This window comes from Homarus americanus, unplaced genomic scaffold (assembly GCF_018991925.1).
Source record: "Homarus americanus isolate GMGI-L3 unplaced genomic scaffold, GMGI_Hamer_2.0 scaffold48220, whole genome shotgun sequence".
Classification (NCBI taxonomy): domain Eukaryota; kingdom Metazoa; phylum Arthropoda; class Malacostraca; order Decapoda; family Nephropidae; genus Homarus; species Homarus americanus.
This window is the reverse complement of record NW_024755060.1, coordinates 4728330-4750164: the sequence shown is the minus strand read 5'-3', so window position 1 is coordinate 4750164 and position 21835 is coordinate 4728330. Positions and strand designations below refer to the sequence as shown.

The 21835-nt window shown below is 44.3% G+C and overlaps 1 protein-coding gene across 1 annotated transcript in view; it reads right to left on the bottom strand.

Moving 5' to 3' along the window:
- Positions 1-21835, bottom strand: part of LOC121856330 (patj homolog) — a 170078-nt gene that overhangs the window by 85350 nt on the left and 62893 nt on the right. Inside the window, exon 2 of the mRNA XM_042351808.1 lies at positions 4660-4766. The gene's annotated coding sequence lies outside the window, so the exon portion shown is untranslated. The remainder of the gene's footprint in view (positions 1-4659; positions 4767-21835) is intronic.

Sequence of the window (21835 nt, the reverse complement as noted above, 5' to 3'; positions counted from 1 at the left end):
CGGACAGGATAGACAGGCAGACAGACAGACAGACAGACAGACAGACAAGGATTGACAGACAGACAGACAGACAGACAGACAGACAGACAGACAGACAGACAAGGACGGAAGACAAGTACACTAGACTTCATAAATCACATTACATGGATTCAAAACAGCGATTACACCCGGATTTATCATCTATATTAAGTTTAACCGTATTTAAATCTTCTCATGGGATTTTTCTCATTTACTCGGCTGTCAAAATTGACTTAAAATGACCCATTTATATCGGTATATATTTAAGCTATTAAGTTAATGTAAACACACACACACACACACACACACAAAATACACACACGCCTATCAACTCTGCAAAACATACACAAAACTTCCTTCACTTTTACTTTCATGGAATTTTTGTAAAAATATCCGACACGACTTTTTTAAGGGCGGAGGGAGGAGGGGAGGAGGGGGGAGGAGGGGGTAGGCGGAGGAGGGGGGCGGAGGTGGGAGGGGAAGGGGAAATGTTTTTCCTTCCGACCAATGCATAAATTATACAGTAAAAACCGAATCACTTCTATAGCACACAAACCCCAAATACTAGGGATATCTCATGGTGGAGTTGTCTGTCTGTCTGTCTCTCTGCCTGTCTGTGTGCTGTGCTCGTCTGTCTTTTTGTCTCTCCTTGTCTGTATACTTGTCTGTCTGTTTGGGAAAGAAAATCAGACCGTGGGAAATAAAATCAGACCGTGGGAAAGAAAATCAGACCGTGGGAAAGAAAATCAGACCGTGGGAAGAAAAATCAGACCGTGGGAAAGAAAATCAAACTGTGGGAAAGAAAATCAGACCGTGGGAAGAAAAATCAGACCGTGGGAAAGAAAATCAGACTGTGGGAAAGAAAATCAGACCGTGGGAAAGAAAATCAGACCGTGGGAAGAAAAATCAGACCGTGGGAAAAAATATTAAAACCGCGGAAAAAAAAGATATGAACACGTACATCATTAATTCACTCAGACCGTGGGAAGAAAAATCAGACCGTGGGAAAAAATATTAAAACCGCGGAAAAAAAAGATATGAACACGTACATCATTAATTCACTCTGAGGGTAAAAAAATTGCCTGACGGATATTCTGATATACCTGATGGTTTTATTACGCCATTCACCTGTGCCACTTCATTAATCTATCAATGGCACTTGGCACTCCACTCCTCCTTCCCACTCAGTGCCACGGGTCGCCTCTACTGTGTGCGAGCAGCAAGTGACATTGCGTTTTTGTTAATAAGTCTATGAATATTATTATTATTATTATTATTATTATTATTATTACTACTACTACTACTACTGCTACTACTACTACTACTACCACCATTACTACTGCCACTATTAGCATGATATAATTATAATCATTATCTATCTGTCAATCTTCGCTCCACCCCCCTTTCTCTCTATCTCTCCCTCTCCTTCTCTTGCTCTCTCCCTCTCTCTCCCCCTCTCCCTCTCCCCCTCTCCTCCTCTCTCCCTCACAACTACCACCGCCCACCAACACAACACAATATATTGCCCACCAAAACACATTTCCTTTTTACCTGTTTTAAACGTGTGTGTTTCTCTCTGCTTTAGGACCTGGTGACTCCTAGTACAAGATGGGGACCTGACTGTGTTTATTTACTTATTTTGTTGTTGTTGTTATTATTATTATTATTATTATTATTATTATTATTATTATTATTACTAGTATTATTATTGTTATTAATATTATTATTATTACATTCACTTACTATCATTACTCGAATCATTAATACCATCATTAACCCTAATCACCATCATCACCATCATTACCATCATTAACCATAATTATCACCATCAAATACAAAATACACAATAACATAATCCCATCAAGTAATGACGTCATCTGTTTACAAGTGACATCATTACCTGTGATGAAGGAACAGGTGACATAATTACCGCCACTCTTCACACCTGTGTTTTAAATGACAACCTAATTAGCCCCATTGTCTTTCTATCACTTGGTAAGAGTAATTTATTGGGTTAGATAGATAGATAGATAGATAGAAGATAGATAGATAGATAGATAGATAGATAGATAGATAGATAGATAGATAGATAGATAGATAGATAGAGAGGACAGACAGTCGAACCAATTTAAAGCAAGATGATAGATTGACACAGTCGTTTATAACCCTGGCATCCCATTCCATTTCTACCATCCCATTTTTAGCTCCTCTCCCTCATTCTATTCCATCCCATTGTCTCCCACCAGTGCCTCAATTACCGCCATGCCCATCCCATTCCCTCCCATCTATTCCTCTACCTCTTGCCCTCTTTCCTATTCCATACATCCACTCACACCTAACCACCTCCCATCCCCTTCTCCTCCTTTCCATCCATTCATCATATTCCAACCCTTCTCATACTATCCCTTTCCACCCCAACACCCACATTCCATCCATCCCATTCAAATAATCCCTCCCTTCCCATCAGTCCATCTCACCCCATCCTAAAATTCCCTCTCGTCCCCTTCCCATCAATGCCCATTCCATCAACCCCCATTCCATCCATCCATTCCATCCCATTCTAAAAAGAGCTGAGCCAGACTTGTCCACCCATAAAAAAAAAAAATTTAACCCGTTTTCAGTTTTAGTTTTCAAGGACTCACTGTGTTATTTTTTCTCCCTCCTTGACCTCTGACCTTTCACCTGTTACCTGACCAGTGTTCATGACGCTTCGCTACCTGAGGTCCACTCCCTACACTCTCCTGATTAATTAGATCCCTTGTGTACCTGGTGGGTGGGTCGGTGTAAGTGGGTGTATGTGGGTGTAGAATGGATCAGGGTAGGTTTCAGTGGGTGTAGAGTGGATGAGGGTGGGAAGGTGTATGGAGGTATAGGTGGGTGTGAGTGGGTGTAGGTGGGTGTGGGGAAGGTGTATGCAGCTGTAGGTATAGGTGGGTGTAAGTGGATGTAGGTGGGTGTGGGGATGTGTCTGTAGCTGTAGGTAAAGGTGGGTGTTTGTGGATGATGGTTGTGGTTGTAGGTGGGTGTTTGTGGATGATGGTTGTGGTTGTAGGTGGGTGTTTGTGGATGATGGTTGTGGTTGTAGGTGGGTGTTTGTGGATGATGGTTGTGGTTGTAGGTGGGTGTCAGTGGATGATGGTTGTAGTTGTAGGTGGGTGTCAGTGGATGATGGTTGTGGTTGTAGGTGGGTGTTTGTGGATGATGGTTGTCGTTGTTGGTGGGTGTCAGTGGATGATGGTTGTGGTTGTAGGTGGGTGTCAGTGGATGATGGTTGTGGTTGTTGGTGGGTGTCAATGGATGATGGTTGTGGTTGTAGGTGGGTGTCATTGGATGATGGTTAAAGCTGGATGGTGGTAGATGGATGTAAATAAGGTGGATGATCTAAAATGGTGGCAAGTGACTAAATGGGTGATACAGGATGGTAGTGGATGGGTGGATGATGGTTGTAAGTGTAATTATATAGACAGTATCAGTGTGTAGGTGGATGACGTTTAGGCTTATGCTTGTCTAATCGGCTGGATGATGACTATCTATCATTCAAATATAAATGATCTCTCAACTAAATAAAATGCATTTATCCATTTCCCGTTGTAACGCTGTCATTTTCACACACGCACGCTCTCTCTCTCTCTCTCTCTCTCTCTCTCTCTCTCTCTCTCTCCCTCTCATATAAAACACACATAGCCACTCCTCACTCTCTCTCTCATATAAAACACACATAGCCACTCCTCACTCTCTCTCTCATATAAAACACCCATCGTCACTCCTCACCGTCATATAATATACCAACTATATTATAACCTCTCCTGCGGGTTATTTAATCTCTCTTAATCTAATTCATTACGAAGCTTTCCTAAAAATATTAATCCATTAATCCTATATCCTTTACCATGGCCGAGCCATATATTTAATTACAAGTAATTAGTGGTAAATTAACTATCTAATTTTATATTTTGTTCGGGTAATTAGTTTTTTTGGGATGTGTACTCTTAAAATCACCTTTAAATCATCCTGGACTCTTAAAATCACCTTTAAATTAGTCTAAACTCTTAAAATCACCTTAAAATTAGTCTGTACTCTTAAAATCACCTTTAAATTAGTCTATACTCTTAAAATCACCTTTAAATTAGTCTGTACTCTTCAAATTACCGTCAAAACAACATATTTATTTATTTAAAGTAACTTGGGATCACCTGAAGATTAGACACCCCAGCTTATTTCATTTGAAGATTAACCACGTTGGCGCTACCCGGGAGTTAGGTTAAGTTAAGCCAAGCTAAGTTAGGTCAGGTTAGGTTAAGTTAACGTTTAGCTAGATTAGAGCAGGTTTTGTTAGCTTAACGTTAGGTTAGGTTAAGGCAGGTTAAAGTAAGTTAAAGTTAGATTACGTTAGGCTAGGTTCTGCTAGGTTAAGTTAAGCCAAGCAAAGTTAGGCTAAGTTAGCGTTAAACTAGGTTAGGGCAGCATAAGTTAATTAAGCTAGATTAATTTGCTAAGATAATGTAGGTTAGACTAAGTTAAAGTTGGATTAGGTTAGGTTAGGCTAGTCTAGCATTAGGGTGGTTAAACATAAGGTGAAATAAACTGGGAGGCTAATTTTGAGGTGATCCATAACTCGCACTACAGGAAGGTAGTACTCACGGGTGGCCTTCTGCAGGATGCCTATGGCCTGCTGGTGGGAGATGAAAGAGTCCAACACCTGACCGTCAATGGCCAGGATTTGGTCGCCCTCCTCCAGTCTTCCATCTCTGAAACACACAAGAGAAAACGGGTTATTATCTCTGGAATACACGACAGAAAATGGGAATTCACCTCTAGAATACACAACAGAAAATGGGAAGTAATCTCTAGAATACACAACAGAAAATGGAAGGTCCTATAAAAACACAGCGTGAGACTGGGATAAACACATTCCCCAGTTACCCGTAAAATGATACAGTAAACATTAAGTTAAACATCTACAGTACACTTCCATTACCATGTGTTTACCTTAACACACTTACCCCTGGTCTTACCTACACATCTTATTGACTAAACATGGCCGTTAACTTCCCAAAATAAACAACTTGAATATATTTATCCAAAACCTTCCCTAAACACTTACTCATGGAGAGGGAGGCGGTCATAATACGGCCATAGGTAACACACACACATACATACATACATACATACATACACACACACACACACACACACACACACAATACAAGTAACTTTCAAAACTATTTCAGACAAAGCTAATTATAAACGCAATGGTAAAAATCACACACAACTTTTACTGAGGAAACTCGCGGCGAACACTCTGTAATCTGGAGCTACAGGGGCTTATCTTAACCCCTTGAGTACGATCGCTGGAGTGCGATGGCTAGAGTTCTTGAGTGCGGTGGATTGAGTTATTGAATACAGTGGCTTAAGCCCCCCTTTGAGTACGATGACTTAACCCCCTTTGAGTACGATGACTTAACCCCCTTTGAGTACGATGGCTTGAGTTCTTGAGTACAGTGGTTTAATCCCCTAGACGAGTACGGTGATGTGCCACTCTGAGTACTGTCTCTAGACTCCTTGAGTGTACTGGTTTAAACTAGACGAGAAGAATTATTTGCATCTTGAGTACAGTGGATTAAACCACTTGAATACGATGGGTTAACCTCTTGTACTATGGCTTAACACCTCTGATTTAGCCCCCTTGAGTACGATGATTTAACATCTTACGTACAAAAACTTTACCAGCTTCACAAAGACGATTTAATTACTCAGGGTGTTAAATCATCATACTTAAGGTGTTCATTCAGCATAGTCAATGTGTTAAGTCATCATACTCAGAGGTTAAGCATCGTACTCGGTGTTACGTCATCGTACTCGGTGTTACGTCATTCTACTCAAGAGATTAAATCATCCTACTCAAGTTATTAAGTCCTATAAACCTTCTTCTCCTAAGTCTTACAGGAATTCTAAATAATTTCCCCCCTGAATCCTCCTACGTTAGCTCCGGCATCCTCCACCCACGGTAAATCTTAAAAGTCCTTCCTCTCCCATCCCCTTCCCTTCCCTCCTCTCCCATTCTCTTCACTCCCCTCTCTTTCCCTCCTCTCCTCTGCCCTTGCCCCTTCCCTACCCTCCCTCCTCTCCACTGCCTCTCCCCTTTCCTCCCCTCCCCAAGACAGTAGTAAACAGAATATTGTGTGTGTGTGTGTGTGTGTGTGTGTGTGTGTGTGTGTGTGTGGTGTTACAGTGGTGGGGTCACAACTCTCCACGGACAGCTTAGTACTAACTGAGACATACGAAATGGGACGCCCTGACTACACACGACTTGGTAATACACACACACACAGACACGCACACAGTCCAGATCTCTTCTTTAAGTAGGTTGACTAAAATACTACTGTGTGTGTGTGTGTGTGTGTGTGTGTGTGTGTGTGTGTGTGTGTGTGTGTGTGTGTGTGTGTGTGTGCAGTAGGAGTTGAAGTAACTTAAGAAGTCACAAACGAAAGTCTCGGCAGCTACATGATGGAGGATTCAAACTTGCTGGAACGAGACTCTTGAACGGCTGGAACAAGACTATTGAACGGCTGGAACAAGACTCTTGAACTGCTGGAACAAGACTATTGAACTGCTGGAACGAGACTCAACAGCTATAACGCGCCTTCGACTCAATAGAACCCGACTCCAAATTGCTGGAACGAGACAAAACTGCTGAAACGAGAATAAACAACTGGAACGAGTCAAAACTGCTGGAACGAGTCTCTAACCTGCTGGAAGAAGACACAGAACAGCTTAGCTACCTCTGGAGGACCTTCCCACACCTCATTACACTTTGGTCAAGCCTTCAGCAAGAGTGTAGACAAACTTGTATTCGTGATTGTACACCTAGGGGACAATTCCTCGAGGCTACACTATATAGGTCATATACTCTTTGACTTCCTGACCTCGCTTGACCTCGTAACAGTAGCTCGAGTGTTATGATGGTGTAATAAAGACCCAGAGATCACCTAAAGAGGTCCTCATGGCGGGGATTTACAAGGGGGAGAAAATCTCTCTCTCTCTCTCTCTCTCTCTCTCTCTCTCTCTCTCTCTCTCTCTCTCTCTCTCTCTCTCTCTCTCAGCTTAGCCAGCCTCAAGTTTTACCACCCTGAAATTATATGGGGATGAGGCTAATCTTCAGGTGATCCAAAGAGGTTCAACTTGCGATAGGGTCTCGTTCATAGTCTCGTTCATGTTCTCGTTCATGGTCTCGTTCATGGCCTCGTCCATAGTTTATGGTCTCGTTCAAAGTCTCGTTCATAGTCACGTTCATAGTCTCGTTCAAAGTCTCGTTCATAGTCACGTTCATGGTCTCGTTCATGGTCACGTTCATGGTCTCGTTCATGGTCTCGTTCATGGTCTCGTTCGCCATGGCCTCGTTCGTCCATGGCCTCGTTCGTCCATGGCCTCGTTCGTCCATGGCCTCGTTCGTTCATGGCCTCGTTCGTCCATGGTCTCGTTCGTAAAAGTACCTCACGTGTGTTATGAAAATATTTGGAAAATATGTCCAAACTTTTTGGAAAATGTTCGATTTTTTTTTCTCAAATATTTCCAAACAATTAAACATATTTTGACACCTGTGACCTCATTTAAAGCGACAATCTAATTACTGTAACTGGTAATCCTCACTTGACCTTGACCTTTACTCACTCACGCGACTGAACGATGTCAATACCCTCTAGTCATTATTTAGCTACAGTTTATGTAAAGGAGGAAATTACAGTGACAAAATACAGCTAAGTATTGTAATGTGACCCACTGTAACCATTGCTACAATAACTGGGCCATCCTATCCTCTCCCCTTCCCTCCCTCTCTCTCTCCCCTCCTTCCCTTGAAGACATGTCCCCTTTAAGGTCTGGTTGGCCCCGGGTTATTTGGGAGCAGAGCTAGTCTAGTGTGATGCTCCTGCGTACACACACACACACACACACACACACACACACACACACACACTGTCTATATCAAGAAGCACACGTTAGCTACACCATTAAAAATTCTCACTATTATCTCTCATCCTACACAATACATTCTCTTTATCTCTCAACACCATAACTGTATCTCTCATCCCATATACATCCTAAATCCTTCACACTACCTCATCCTGCACAATGTTTGACGCCTTTTTTCCTCTCAACACCATCACTAGCTCCCATCCTTCACCCTCTCATCGACCACTGTATCCTCTCAGTTCCGACCATCCTCTTGTAATCCTTTCATCCTTTTATACATATCCTATTACATATTACCCGCAATAACTGTCCTGTGTCGGATTATAAATATAAATTGTGTGTTAAAATGGTGAGTGAGAGAGAGAGAATGTGTGTGTGTGTGTGTGTGTGTGTGTGTGTGTGTGTGTGTGTGTGTGTGTGTGTGTGTGTGTTGCTTTACAATTATAATCACCAAAAATCATGATACTTATGACCTTTATATACATTTTCGTTAGAGTTTGAAGGTAAAAAAAAAATATTCCCTTCCCAGTAGGATATCTTTTACGCCAGCTGGTGCTAAGTGTATCAGGCTCCTATCAGCATCCAGGCGGCCAGTGTAACAGAGAGGATGTGCCCGACCACCGCTGACCAGCCACAAGCAAACTCACTTCACAGTCTATCTTGGATTAACTTTGTCAACACAACAATGTCTGCCTTCAAAATACATTATTAAACAGTATTAGAATATTGCTCTTAACCCCTTGAGTACGATGACTTAGTCCCTTGAGTACGATGACTTAGTTCCTTGAGTACGATGACTTAGTTCCTTGAGTACAATGACTGACAGATAGACAGATTTCCTAAAATTTGTTTTGATTTGGAAATAATTCTCCGAGTACCATTTACCACTACTCATCAACAAAGGTAACTAACAAAACAGTACACCTGAGCAGCTAAATTAATTAATCCCTGACGGCTGAAGTTACCTGCCCTGACAGTATCGGTGTATTACATGTAAATTCATCGGCGGTCTTGACACATCAATATATACATTACATAATCATTAAGTCATTAGCATTGTATTAGATAAACAGTCGGGGGGGGGAGGGGGTAAGGTATGGATTGATCAGTATTGCCAGGATGTCTAACCCGACCCAACCACAGAGGTGAGTGTGGGAAGGTGAGTGTGGGAAGGTGAGCATGGGAAGATGAGTGTGTGACAGTGAGTGTGTGACGGTGAGAGTGGGAAGGAAAAAGCCCCCCAAAAAAAAACTTGATACATTTCCTCAAGATTGATCAAGCTGACTTCACTGGCTGCAAGACCTAATAGTTTGGTTGATCAAGTAGGCAGCAGTTAGTAAAGGACTGGAAGGTATACTATAAATAACAGGCACTGGTAAGTACCTGTACCATTGACGACAGGGGTATGAGTGCCACCCATTGTGCCACCCCCTACAACGTCTTTAAGAGGGCTGCCACCTTCACAACACCACCTCAGTCGCTTACTCATACACGTCCCAGAATTGATTTCGTGCCACAAAGCTAGAATTTCAGTTCAGAGACCTCAAAGCTACAGTCTCAGTTCAGTGCCACAAAGCTGCAGTTTCAGTTCAGTACCATAAAGCTGCAGTTTAAGTTTAGTGCCACAAAGCTACAGTCTCAGTACAGTGACCACAAAGCTACAATCTCAGTTCAGTGCCACAAAGCTGCAGTTTAAGTTAGTGCCATAAAGCTACAGTTTCAACTTGGTGCCACAAAGCTGCAGTTTAAGTTAGTGCCATAAAGCTACAGTTTCAACTTGGTGCCACAAAGCGAATGCCTCGTTTTAGTGCCACAAGAAATATTAGCTTGGTGATCTGGGGCCGAACGTCTAAACTTGGTGCCACTGGATCATGCACCTGAGCCGTAGTTATGAACGTGGACACACTTGAGCCGTAGTTATGAACGTGGATACACCTGAGCCGTAGTTATGAACGTGGACACACCTGAGCCGTAGTTATGAACGTGGACACACTTGAGTCGCAGTTATGAACGTGGACACACTTGAGCCGTAGTTATGAACGTGGGTGTTCCTGAACCGTAGTTATGAACGTGGGTGCACCTAGACCATAGTTATGAACGGGGACATATCTGAGCCGTAGTTATGAACGTGGACACACCTGAGCTGTAGTTACGAACGTGGACACACTTGAGCCGTAGTTATGAATGTGTGTCACCTAGACCATAGTTATGAACGTGGACACACCTAATCACCATACCCTCTCAATCAATACCAATCTGCATAGCCTAATCACCCCCAACCATTAACAATCTGTATACCCTAATCACCTACGCCCTAATCCTCCCGAGGGCGATTACCATGGAGACGGTAAACCTCCTCTAATCCCCCTTATAATCCTGTAATCCTTGGCTCACGGGGCTGGTGGTCCCCTTTACTTGGAGAGGCACTACTGGGGTGGGGAATCCATACCATCTTGGGGGAATGAGGCAATAGTGGTAGGGGGTAATTGTGGTAGGTAGTAGTGGTAATTGTGGTGAGGGTGGTAGCGATATTGGTAGGTGGTGGTGGTGGAAGTGGTGGTGGTGGGTGATGGTTGTAATGATGGTAATAATTGTGGTAGGTGGTGGTGGTGGTAATAGACGGGCGGACGGATGGACGGGCGGACGGATGGACAGACGGAAGGACAGACAGACAGAAATCCTCCTAAACTAAAACGACACACAAACACTCAAAAAATATCCCAAAAGAGACAGACAGACACAAACAGACAGACAATCAGACAGACAGACAGACAGACAAACAGAGCCACCAAGACATATTTAAAACACCATAACTACCGTCTTAAGGCTGTTGGGAAGAGCGTCTCAAGAGTGGTTTATGGTTAATGGACAATTACCTGGGTCTTGTGGGCATATTTATGACACCTCGATATATTCACGAGCTGTTAAGTTGTGTGTGTGTGATGAGGAGGCTGAGTGTAGTGATGATAATGATGATGAGGAGGAGGAAGAGGAAGAGGAAGAGGAGGAGGAGGAGGAGGAGGAGGAGGAGGAAGAGGAAGAGGAGGAGGAGGAGGAGGAGGAGGAGGAGGAGGAGGAGGAAGAGGAAGAGGAAGAGGAGGAGGAAGAGGAAGAGGAAGAGGAAGAGGAGGAGGAGGAGGAGGAGGAGGAGGAGGAGGAGGAGGAGGAGGAGGAGGAGGGAGGAGGGGAGGAGGGAGGAGGAGGAGGAGGAGGAGGAGGAGGAGGAGGAGGAGGAAGAGGAGGAGGAGGAAGAGGAGGAAGAGGAAGAGGAAGAGGAGGAGGGGAGGAGGAGGAGGGAGGGAGGAGGAGGAGGAGGAGGAGGAGGAGGAGGAGGAGGAGGAGGAGGAGGAGGAGGAGGAGGAGGAGGAGGAAGAGGAGGAGGAGGAAGAGGAAGAGGAAGAGGAGGAAGAGGAAGAAGAGGAAGAGGATGAGGAAGAGGAGGAGGAGGAGGAAGAGGAGGAGGAGGAGGAGGAGGAGGAATAATAATAATAATAATAATAATAATAATAATAATAATAATAATAATAGTTTCATACCTACTCCTTTCTCTTGCCAAAATCTTCACTATCCAATCTTTCCTTTACAAATATCCTTAAAACCTAATCTTTTCGTGCACTTGAAAACTCTTCTCTACCCAGTCTTAACTCTTCCAATCTTTCCCTAACTCCAATCTTCCTCATCCAATCATCTCTCCAGCCCCCCCACAGTCTCTCTCGTCTCCTCTATCAACAAGAGACGGAACCTGTAAATATAGACTCATCTGTTCAAAGAGTCTCCCTCCTACTGCATATCCTTCGCTTTCAGGATCCTGGGAGACGTCAAGGCTGAATATCCTTCGTTTAAAGTTTCCTGGGAGACGTTAAGTGTAAATATCCTTCGCTAAGACTGAAAAATCCTTCGCTAATAAAGAAAATCATTCACTAAGACTGAAAAATCCTTCACTAAGACTAAAAATCCTTCATTAAGACTAAAAATCCTTCACTAAGACTAAAAATCCTTCACTAAGACTAAAAATCCTTCACTAAGACTGAAAAATCCTCTGCCAGAGCTCACTGTAAGGCTCTAAGTCTCTTAAAGCTCTAAAATTTCTGATACGATGAACCGACGCATGAGAGACGCTATGTAAAAAATAATAATAAAAAAATAATAAAAAATCCCACGCGCATTCGGGTACGAAGTGCAGTGATTGGTTCATCGTTGGTGTGATGAAACGTTTGCCTGGTGCTGATTGGTTCTTGGGGGTTTATGACGTGGCAGTGACTGGTTCTTTGGGTTTATGACGTGGGTAGCAGTGACTGGTTGTTTGGGATGATGACGTGGGGTGGTGCTGACTGGTTGTTTGGGATGATGACGTGGGTTGGTGCTGACTGGTTGATTGGGATGATGACGTGGGGTAGTGCTGACTGGTTGTTTGGGATGATGACGTGGGTTGGTGCTGACTGGTTGTTTGGGATGATGACGTGGGTTGGTGCTGACTGGTTGTTTGGGATGATGACGTGGGTTGGTGCTGACTGGTTTTTCTTTGGGATGATGACGTGGGTTGGTGCTGACTGGTTGTTTGGGATGATGACGTGGGTTGGTGCTGACTGGTTGTTTGGGATGATGACGTGGGTTGGTGCTGACTGGTTGTTTGGGATGATGACGTGGGTTGGTGCTGACTTGTTGTTTGGGATGATGACGTGGGTTGGTGCTGACTGGTTGTTTGGGATGATGACGTGGGTTGGTGCTGACTGGTTTTTTTGGGATGATGACGTGGGTTGGTGCTGACTGGTTTGTTTGGGATGATGACGTGGGTTGGTGCTGACTGGTTGTTTGGGATGATGACGTGGGTTGGTGCTGACTGGTTGTTTGGGATGATGACGTGGGTTGGTGCTGACTTGTTGTTTGGGATGATGACGTGGGTTGGTGCTGACTGGTTGTTTGGGATGATGACGTGGGTTGGTGCTGACTGGTTGTTTGGGATGATGACGTGGGTTGGTGCTGACTGGTTTTTCTTTGGGATGATGACGTGGGTTGGTGCTGACTGGTTGTTTGGGATGATGACAAAATTAAAAAGAAAACAAAAATCAAAATCTGGAATAAAAATAAAGAAAAAACACGAGAAAATACCTAACAGGAAAAACCTCTTTACAGAACCCGCCCCCAAAAAATCATTTAAGGACGAAAGAACTTCAAAAGAGGGGAAAAACACGTAAAAAAAGCTAAAAGGTGACAAAACGCTTAGAACCCTTAAAAAGAACGCATAAAGACCCAACATCACACACAAGGGACCACAAAACAGCCTTGCCAGCACCATCACATCACCACCACCTGAACGCCTCCACACTCTCTCTCTCTCTCTCTCTCTCTCTCTCTCTCTCTCTATTCTTTTGTTTTCATTTTTATTCATGTTAGATTCTCTTCTTTTACGACTCTCTTTCCCATTCACCCATCTCTCTCCCTCTCTCTCCCTTTTCCTCCCTTTCTTTCTTATTTTTCATATCTCTCTCTTTCTCTCTCCCTCTCTCCGCGTTAAGCCAGGCTCACAGCATCAAGACGAGGGAGTGTTGAGGTATAAGTCGCGTCTTCCCGTCCACCCAAGCGCAGGAGGAATCACTGGTCCCCACACCAACACCTCACACCTAACCTAACCAACACCTCACACCTAACTCGATCTTATCTGACCTAACCTAATCTAACATAACATACTCTTAACTTGTCCCTAACTTAACCCAAAATAACCTAACTTAACCAAAGACACAAGGACAGATTCTCATAGGTTCGTAAGTTAAGTGTCCCAATTAACTGGCTGTGAGAACGTAACTGACTCCTTAACACTGTAACATGGAGATAGGGACCGAGCAGTCGAGATACAGAGATAGGGACCGAGCAGCCGAGATACCGAGCTAGGAATCGAGGAGCCGAGATAGAGACCGATTAGCCGAGATACCGAGATAGGGACCGATGAGCCGAGATAGGGACCGAGCAGCCGACATACCGAGTAGCCGAGATAGGGACCGAGGAGCTGAGATAGGGACCGAGCAACCGAGACAGGGACCGAGCAGCCGAGATACCGCACCTTAGGTGATTCTGTTGGGTGGTTCCTCACATAGTTAGTCAGTGGAAAGATTTTAAGCGTTTAGGGCTTTGAGAATTTACACTATAAGATGTAAGACGGTGGAACACAGAGATGGCCAAGAGATGGTGGAACGGAGACATGGCCAAGAGATGGTGGAACGCAGACATGGCCAAGAGATGGTGGAACTGAGACATGGCCAAGAGATGGTGGAACTGAGACATGGCCAAGAGATGGTGGAACGCAGACATGGCCAAGAGATGGTGGACCTGAGACATGGCCAAGAGATGATGGACCTGAAACATGGCCAAGAGATGGTGGACCTGAGACATGGCCAAGAGATGAAACTGAGAGATAGCCAACAAGGAAACTTTTATCTTAAGAATCTCTCAGACTTGACTCACTTAAAATCCAATTTCCCCCAAAACCATAACAAGTCGTAAGGGATTTTTTTTTTCCGTAACAGCCTTAGAAAATATGCTTTAAGAAGGGAACAATTTTACCGATGAATGCTTTAAGAATCTGCCCAAAGTTTATAAAATAAGACTCCGGTAATACCCAGCCCAGAGAGATTATAAAATATCCTAAGTGAATTTTGACAATATTTCCAAAGGTTTAAGAAATCGTGGTTAATTAAAAGTGGAAATTATCCATCTTAAGATATTTCAGAATTCGTGAAATGAGAATATAAGGATGTTTTTTTATCTTACAAACATCTGGGAATCCCCTTTAAAAGTTTCCAGATAAGAAGGAAGTAAAGACCAGCCTCAAGAGACCAGAACACGTCGTAAACATGTTCCCACGCGGTCATGGTCAACAAGAGTTAGTAGCGAGGAAGAGATGCGTATTTTGATTAAGGAAAAAACGATGCACTTTTTTTTAGAGATAAAGTTAATACGGGAATATAATAATCATATTTTTTCCTCTTACGACTTGTGTATTTTGTTTTGTATTTACTTATAGTTTATGGTTTGTGCTAAGTATTTTCATCTGCTTGTCTGTCTGTCTGTCTCTCTCTCACAAACACACACACACACACACTCAAAAGATACCTACACCCCCCACACTCTAAATATACACTTACACCCCACACTAACACACACACACACTCAAAACATACATAAAAACATACAGACATACCTACCTACCTACCTACACACACACTCAAAAGATACCTACACCCCCCACACTCTAAATATACACTTACACCCCACACTAACACACACACACTCGAAATACACCTACCTACACACACACACAACAAACCCTACTTCCCCCCCACACACACACCCAACAAACCCCTACACTTCCCCCCACACACACACACCCCTACACTCCCCCACACACACACACACACACAACACACCTACACCCCCCCCACACACACAACACACCCCTACACTCCCCCACCCAGACACACACAACACACCCCTACACTTCCCCCCCCACACACACAACACACCCCCCACACACACACACCAACACACCCCTCACCCCCCCCACACACACACACAACACACCCCTACACACACACAAACACACCCCTACCTCCCCACCCAGACACACACAACACACCCCTACACTTCCCCCCCACACACACACACACACACACACTACACTCACCCACACAACACACCCCTACCTCCCCCCCCACACACACACACACACAACACACCCCTACACTCACCCCACACAACACACCCCCTACACTCCCCCACACACACACACACCCAACACACCCCTACACTCCCCCACACACACACACACCCAACACACCCCTACACTCCCCCACACACACACACCCAACACACCCCTACACTCCCCCAGACACATACACCCATAAGACAACATCACCCTCAAGGGTTAATTAATCTCTCAAGGACGACTCCTTACCCTACATAATTAATCCATTATAATCAACTATAAAATTAATTAGAGACAACGATAATGTTAATGAGTGATCGGTATAATTGATCTGCACACATTAATATGTTAATTCATAAGAGAGACGATTATCTGCTGGTATTGGTTAGGTTAAGGGGATGCTACGACACTAGGGATTTATCGTAATCTCTTGGTATTTTAAATTAGGGATTTATCGTAATCCCTAATTTTGTAAACTTAAAAAAAGGGACTTTACGTAATCCCTTAACAAGTAAACTTGGGATTTAGGTTAGGTTAGGTTAGGTTGGGTTAGGTTAGGTTTCCGACAAATCGTTCCTTTATTCCACGCCAGAAAAACGTTCTTCTCCCCCATCACTAACGTTCTCCCCACCATTAACGTTCTCCTCTCCCAACACGAACGTTATCCTCCCTCACCATAAACGTTCTCCTTCTCCACCACTAACGTTCTTCTCCACCATTAACGTTCTTCTCCACCATTAACGTTCTCCTCCACCATTAACGTTCTTCTCCTCCATTAACGTTCTCCTCCACCATTAACGTTCTCCACCGTCGTTCTCTCCACCATTAACGTTCTCCCACCACTAACGTTCTTCTCCACCATTAACGTTCTTCTCCACCATTAACGTTCTCCTCCACCATTAACGTTCTTCTCCTCCATTAACGTTCACATACAGGATATATTATCACAGCATGTCACACCACTGGTCTTCCTTCCTCCCTCACCACTTCCTTCACGGCTAAAAGGCATACCTCTCGTTATTCCCACCAGGTCAGTGTTACCAGATATTCCCACCAGGTCAGTGTTACCAGATATTCCCACCAGGTCAGTGTTACCAGATATTCCCACCAGGTCAGTGTTACCAGATATTCCCACCAGGTCAGTGTTACCAGATATTCCCACCAGGTCAGTGTTACCAGATATTCCCACCAGTGTCAGTGTTACCAGATATTCCCACCAGGTCAGTGTTACCAGATATTCCCACCAGGTCAGTGTTACCAGATATTCCCACCAGGTCAGTGTTACCAGATATTCCCTGCCAATATGACCTCAAAGCTACTCTGAGACTCTACCATAACTACATAAATCCTCTCATCTCTTAAGGTAAAGGAGAAAAATAACCTTACGATGCTTTAAGAATCCTCAATAACTACTCTTACTTGGGGGATTATTTCTGAGGATAACGACGCCTCCTGTAGGATCTCCAGGGATTGGTCTCCGCAGTCCTGGGTTATAGCGCCCGAGTCCTTTCATTAAGTATCAGCGGAGGACTTAATGGAAGGACTTTTTACATTTCTAAAGGGGAGTTTTTTTATTTTTAGATATTAAATTAAAATGTTTGAGTAATGATTCTTCCTTCAGTATCATCGTGGTATACATATATACATACATACATACATACATACAAATTAAAGTATAAAAAACACACATACCGTACATACACGCGCATACATACAAACATACATACATACAAATAAACTAAAAGTATAAAATATACACACACACACACACACACACACACACACACACACACACACACACACACACACAGAGCCAATCAATTTATCAGGTGGCGCCATCTCTGCCGTGCACCGCCACTTCCTCTCCCCCGTTTTACTACTGCCCTCTACATTTCCTGCCGTCATCTCCTGCGCCACTACCCTCACTCACAGCCACCATCTCCCACCTCTTTCATCTCCGTCTATGTCAACTTTCATCATCCTCCACCTATCCTATTCTCTCTTTGCCATATTTCTTCAACTTTCTCTCTCCATCTGAGTTCTTTCGTTCTTATAATATGTCTCAAGACGTCAATTCTCTTCTGATCGTCTTAAAGTGAACGAAATATTTCATCCCAGGTTTCCTCTTTGTGTGAGTTATGTCAGATGGCTTCATGAATACCAATCTTGGTTCACTCACTCAATCACTGACGGAAATGTTTGTGGAGTGGCAACGTGCAGGCAGCGTGGGTCAGTTGTTGCCGGGCGTACGATTATTATATTAATGATAATCCCAGCTTGGTTAACAAATTCAAAGGGTTACAACCAGTATTGGGTTTCATGTCAATACTGAATGTTATCGAACCGAGTTTCATATCAATACAGTGTTATATTCACGATATTACTATTGCTGTAAGTACAGTGATAAACATTCAGACACCAGTACGATATCCTTAGGCTCACATTCGTGTGTTTGTATACAGGGATAAGTGTTCAGACGGTCATTAACGAGGGAGGATGAGCCTAAGAAGTCCACATTGACGAGGATTTTATTTTGCGCTGAAATATAAACAACCCTCAACCTAACCAAACCTAACCTAACCTAACCTGACCAAATAAACCTGTACTCAAAACAGTCTTACCCACCTCGAAGTCCTACCACCACAACCTTTGGATTTATCACAATTTCATCACTCTGACCTGGAACTTTGCAGAGGGTATGGGATTTTGTTTTTTCTTTGAGGTGTTGGGTGATAGACAGGCGTTCGTATAGTACATGAATATTCACATGGGTGTAGGAAGATTGACCCAGAGGCAAGAGCTGGTAACTTGGGGGAAACACTTGTATCCTTTGTTGGTGGTACTATCATTATCTTCATCAAGTGTCACTGTCACCATTAACATCATCAGTGCAATTATCATCATCAATACCATCATCACCCGTGCCATCATTTCTCCCTTCATCAGTGCGGTCCTCACCATCAGTGCAATCATCACCATCGGCGTAGTCATCATCATCAGTGTCATCATCACCATCGGCGTAGTCATCATCATCAGTGTCATCATCACCATCGGCGTAGTCATCATCACCACCATTATCAGTGCTACTATCACCATAAGTGCCAGAGCTCTCACCATTCCGCCCAGCTAACCTTCCCTTCCCGTGTCTGCCAATCTCCTTCCTTCCTTCAACCTCCTGTTCCGTCCGCCCACGCCCGCCTATCTCCGCCCCCACCACCATTTAACTGGCTGGCCATTACCGGCCTCACCATAACTCCTGAGAATGTTACAACCAGGGGTAACAAGATGCGTCAGCTGGCTCACCACCTGTCTCTGTTTCCCGGTCGTCTCTCTTCCCACCTTCTCCTCACCACCAACCCACTCCCTGCCCACCAATGACCCTTGACCCACCTCCTGCCCACCACCTCCCTTTGACTACTTACCCCAGACCACCGACCCCGCCCACCCACTAACGACTGTAATACCAATAAAAATGTCATTATTTTCCTCCCTACAATTGCTCCATTAATTCTTGAGAAATATTTGTAAAAAACATCCATATTGAGGATGGCTGGTTAAATGAGGTCAAGTTCCAACAGGGCCCAACCATGACTCGCCTTAACCATTAGGACAGGGGCCACAAGTCCTTACGGTCCCCAACTGTAATGGAGAACAACGTATGTACCTTTAAATACAGTAATGGGCTGTATTGTGGTTCTAAATACAACGACAAGGCCATTTAACGAAATTTACATAAACAAGTCTTTAACACACTGACGAAAAGAGGATGGGTATCTTTATAAATCAGTCTCGAACAGCGGAAGTGCATCTTTATAAACCACGCCACTATAAACCACAAACACTAACAAACAACGGAAGCACCTATAAACCACGCCATCACCAGACTAAACAGGGTAAGTGCATCATTATAAACCACGCCATTATAAACCACAAACACTAACAAACAACGGAAGCACCTATAAACCACTCCATTACCAAACACGAACAACGGAAATGCACCTTTATAAAAACCACGCCATCACCAGACTAAACAGGGTAAGTGCATCATTATAAACCACGCCATTATAAACCACAAACACTAACAAACAACGGAAGCACCTATAAACCACTCCATTACCAAACACGAACAACGGAAATGCACCTTTATAAAAACCACGCCATCACTAGACTCATAAACTAGCCAACAGAAGAGAACGCTTTGAGTCGCGGCTACTGGTTATCTGCCCACAGCCAACAAGAAACCAGGCTGAAGTCATGTTTCCCCGGAGAGTTGGTGCGACTGATGACGGCGTGTGCCCTGGCTCCCTCTACCCTTCTGTTCATTACCTGTACACACACACACACACACACACACACACACACACACACACACTCTTAATAATCTGTAACCTCTCTCTTTTTTCTCTCTCTCTCTCTCTCTCTCTCTCTCTCTCTCAACAATACCAAACAAAGACAGCAATCAACCAATACCAACACGGCAACGAACACGGACCAAAAACCAGACCGTATTATAAAAATGGACCAGGGAAAGACCAACCCCTCCCCCCGACCCGCCCCATCGCCCATCATGCTATTGCTGTTTCCTGCTGTTGTTGTCTAAGTGGCTGTTGTGGGCGGACGGAAAAGACAGATGATGGTGGTAGTGGTGGCGGTGTGAGGCAGAAGGTTATAGTGATGGTGGTGATGGGAGGCAGCCAACCACCACCATTCTATTACCACCCATCTCTCCACCACCACCATCTCATTACCACCCATCTCTCCACCACCACCACTACCATCTCATTACCACCCATCTCTCCACCACCACCACTACCATCTCATTACCACCCATCTCTCCACCACCACCACTACCATCTCATTACCACCCATCTCTCCACCACCACCATTTCATTACCACCCATCTCTCCACCACCATTTCATTACACCCTCTCCATTACCACCCATCTCTCCACCACCACCATTTCATTACCACCCATCCACCCATCTCTCCACCACCACCACCACCTCATTACCACCATCTCTCCACCACCACCACTTCATTACCACCCATCTCTCCACCACCACCACCACCATTTCATTACCACCCCACCCTCTCCACCACCACCATCTCATCATCTACCACCACCATTCTATCCATCTCTCCACCACCACCATTCATTACCACCCATCTCCCACCACCACCTCATTACCACCCATCTCTCCACCACCACCACCACCTCCCACCCACCTCTCACCACCACCACCACCTCATTACCACCCATCTACCACCACCACCTCACCACCCACCACCTCCACCACCACCACCACCTCATTACCACCATCTCTCACCACCACCATCTCACCACCACCCATACACCCCACCCTCATCCACTCACCACCACCATCTCACTACCACCCACCACCACCACCATCATAACCATCACCAGTAACCCCGCGCCCTAACTCTTCAAAGCCGCTCATTATCCACCTCCTGAATAATTTAAGGCAACACAGACCAACTTCAAATGTGAATGTGAGATCCCATTATACTTATACGACCGTCATTAACATTACTGGGGATAATAAACCAACGAGACACACACACACACACACACACACACACACACACACACACACACACACACACACACACACAGATGAAAGCAACAGCATCTGCCCTAATACATTCGTCTTTTGTGTTGACCGAGAGAGATTAAAATGTTGGAATTGTGAAGAATAGTTAAGACATAACTCTTGTTTCCTGTGTGTGTGTGTGTGTGTGTGTGTGTGTGTGTGTGTGTGTGTGTGTGTGTGTGTGTGTGTAAGGGGATTGATAAGAGAATGAAAGTAAATGAAAGAGAGACTAGCTCGCTCACTCAACATGAGAGAGAGAGAGAGAGAGAGAGAGAGAGACCCTTGGTTATATCAACAGAACAACGGATCATGCAACAGAACAAGGATTATATCAACAGAACAACGGATCATGCAACAGAACAACGGGTCAAACAACAGAGCAAAAGATGGAGTAACAGAATAACGGGTATATCAACAGCACAGCAACAGGGGAGGGAATCTGGACACTGTGCCCCCAACAGAGTCGTAATTAATATTAAGAGACGGTCTTCTCCACCACGTCATCACCACCACCACACGCCAGCACAGTCACCA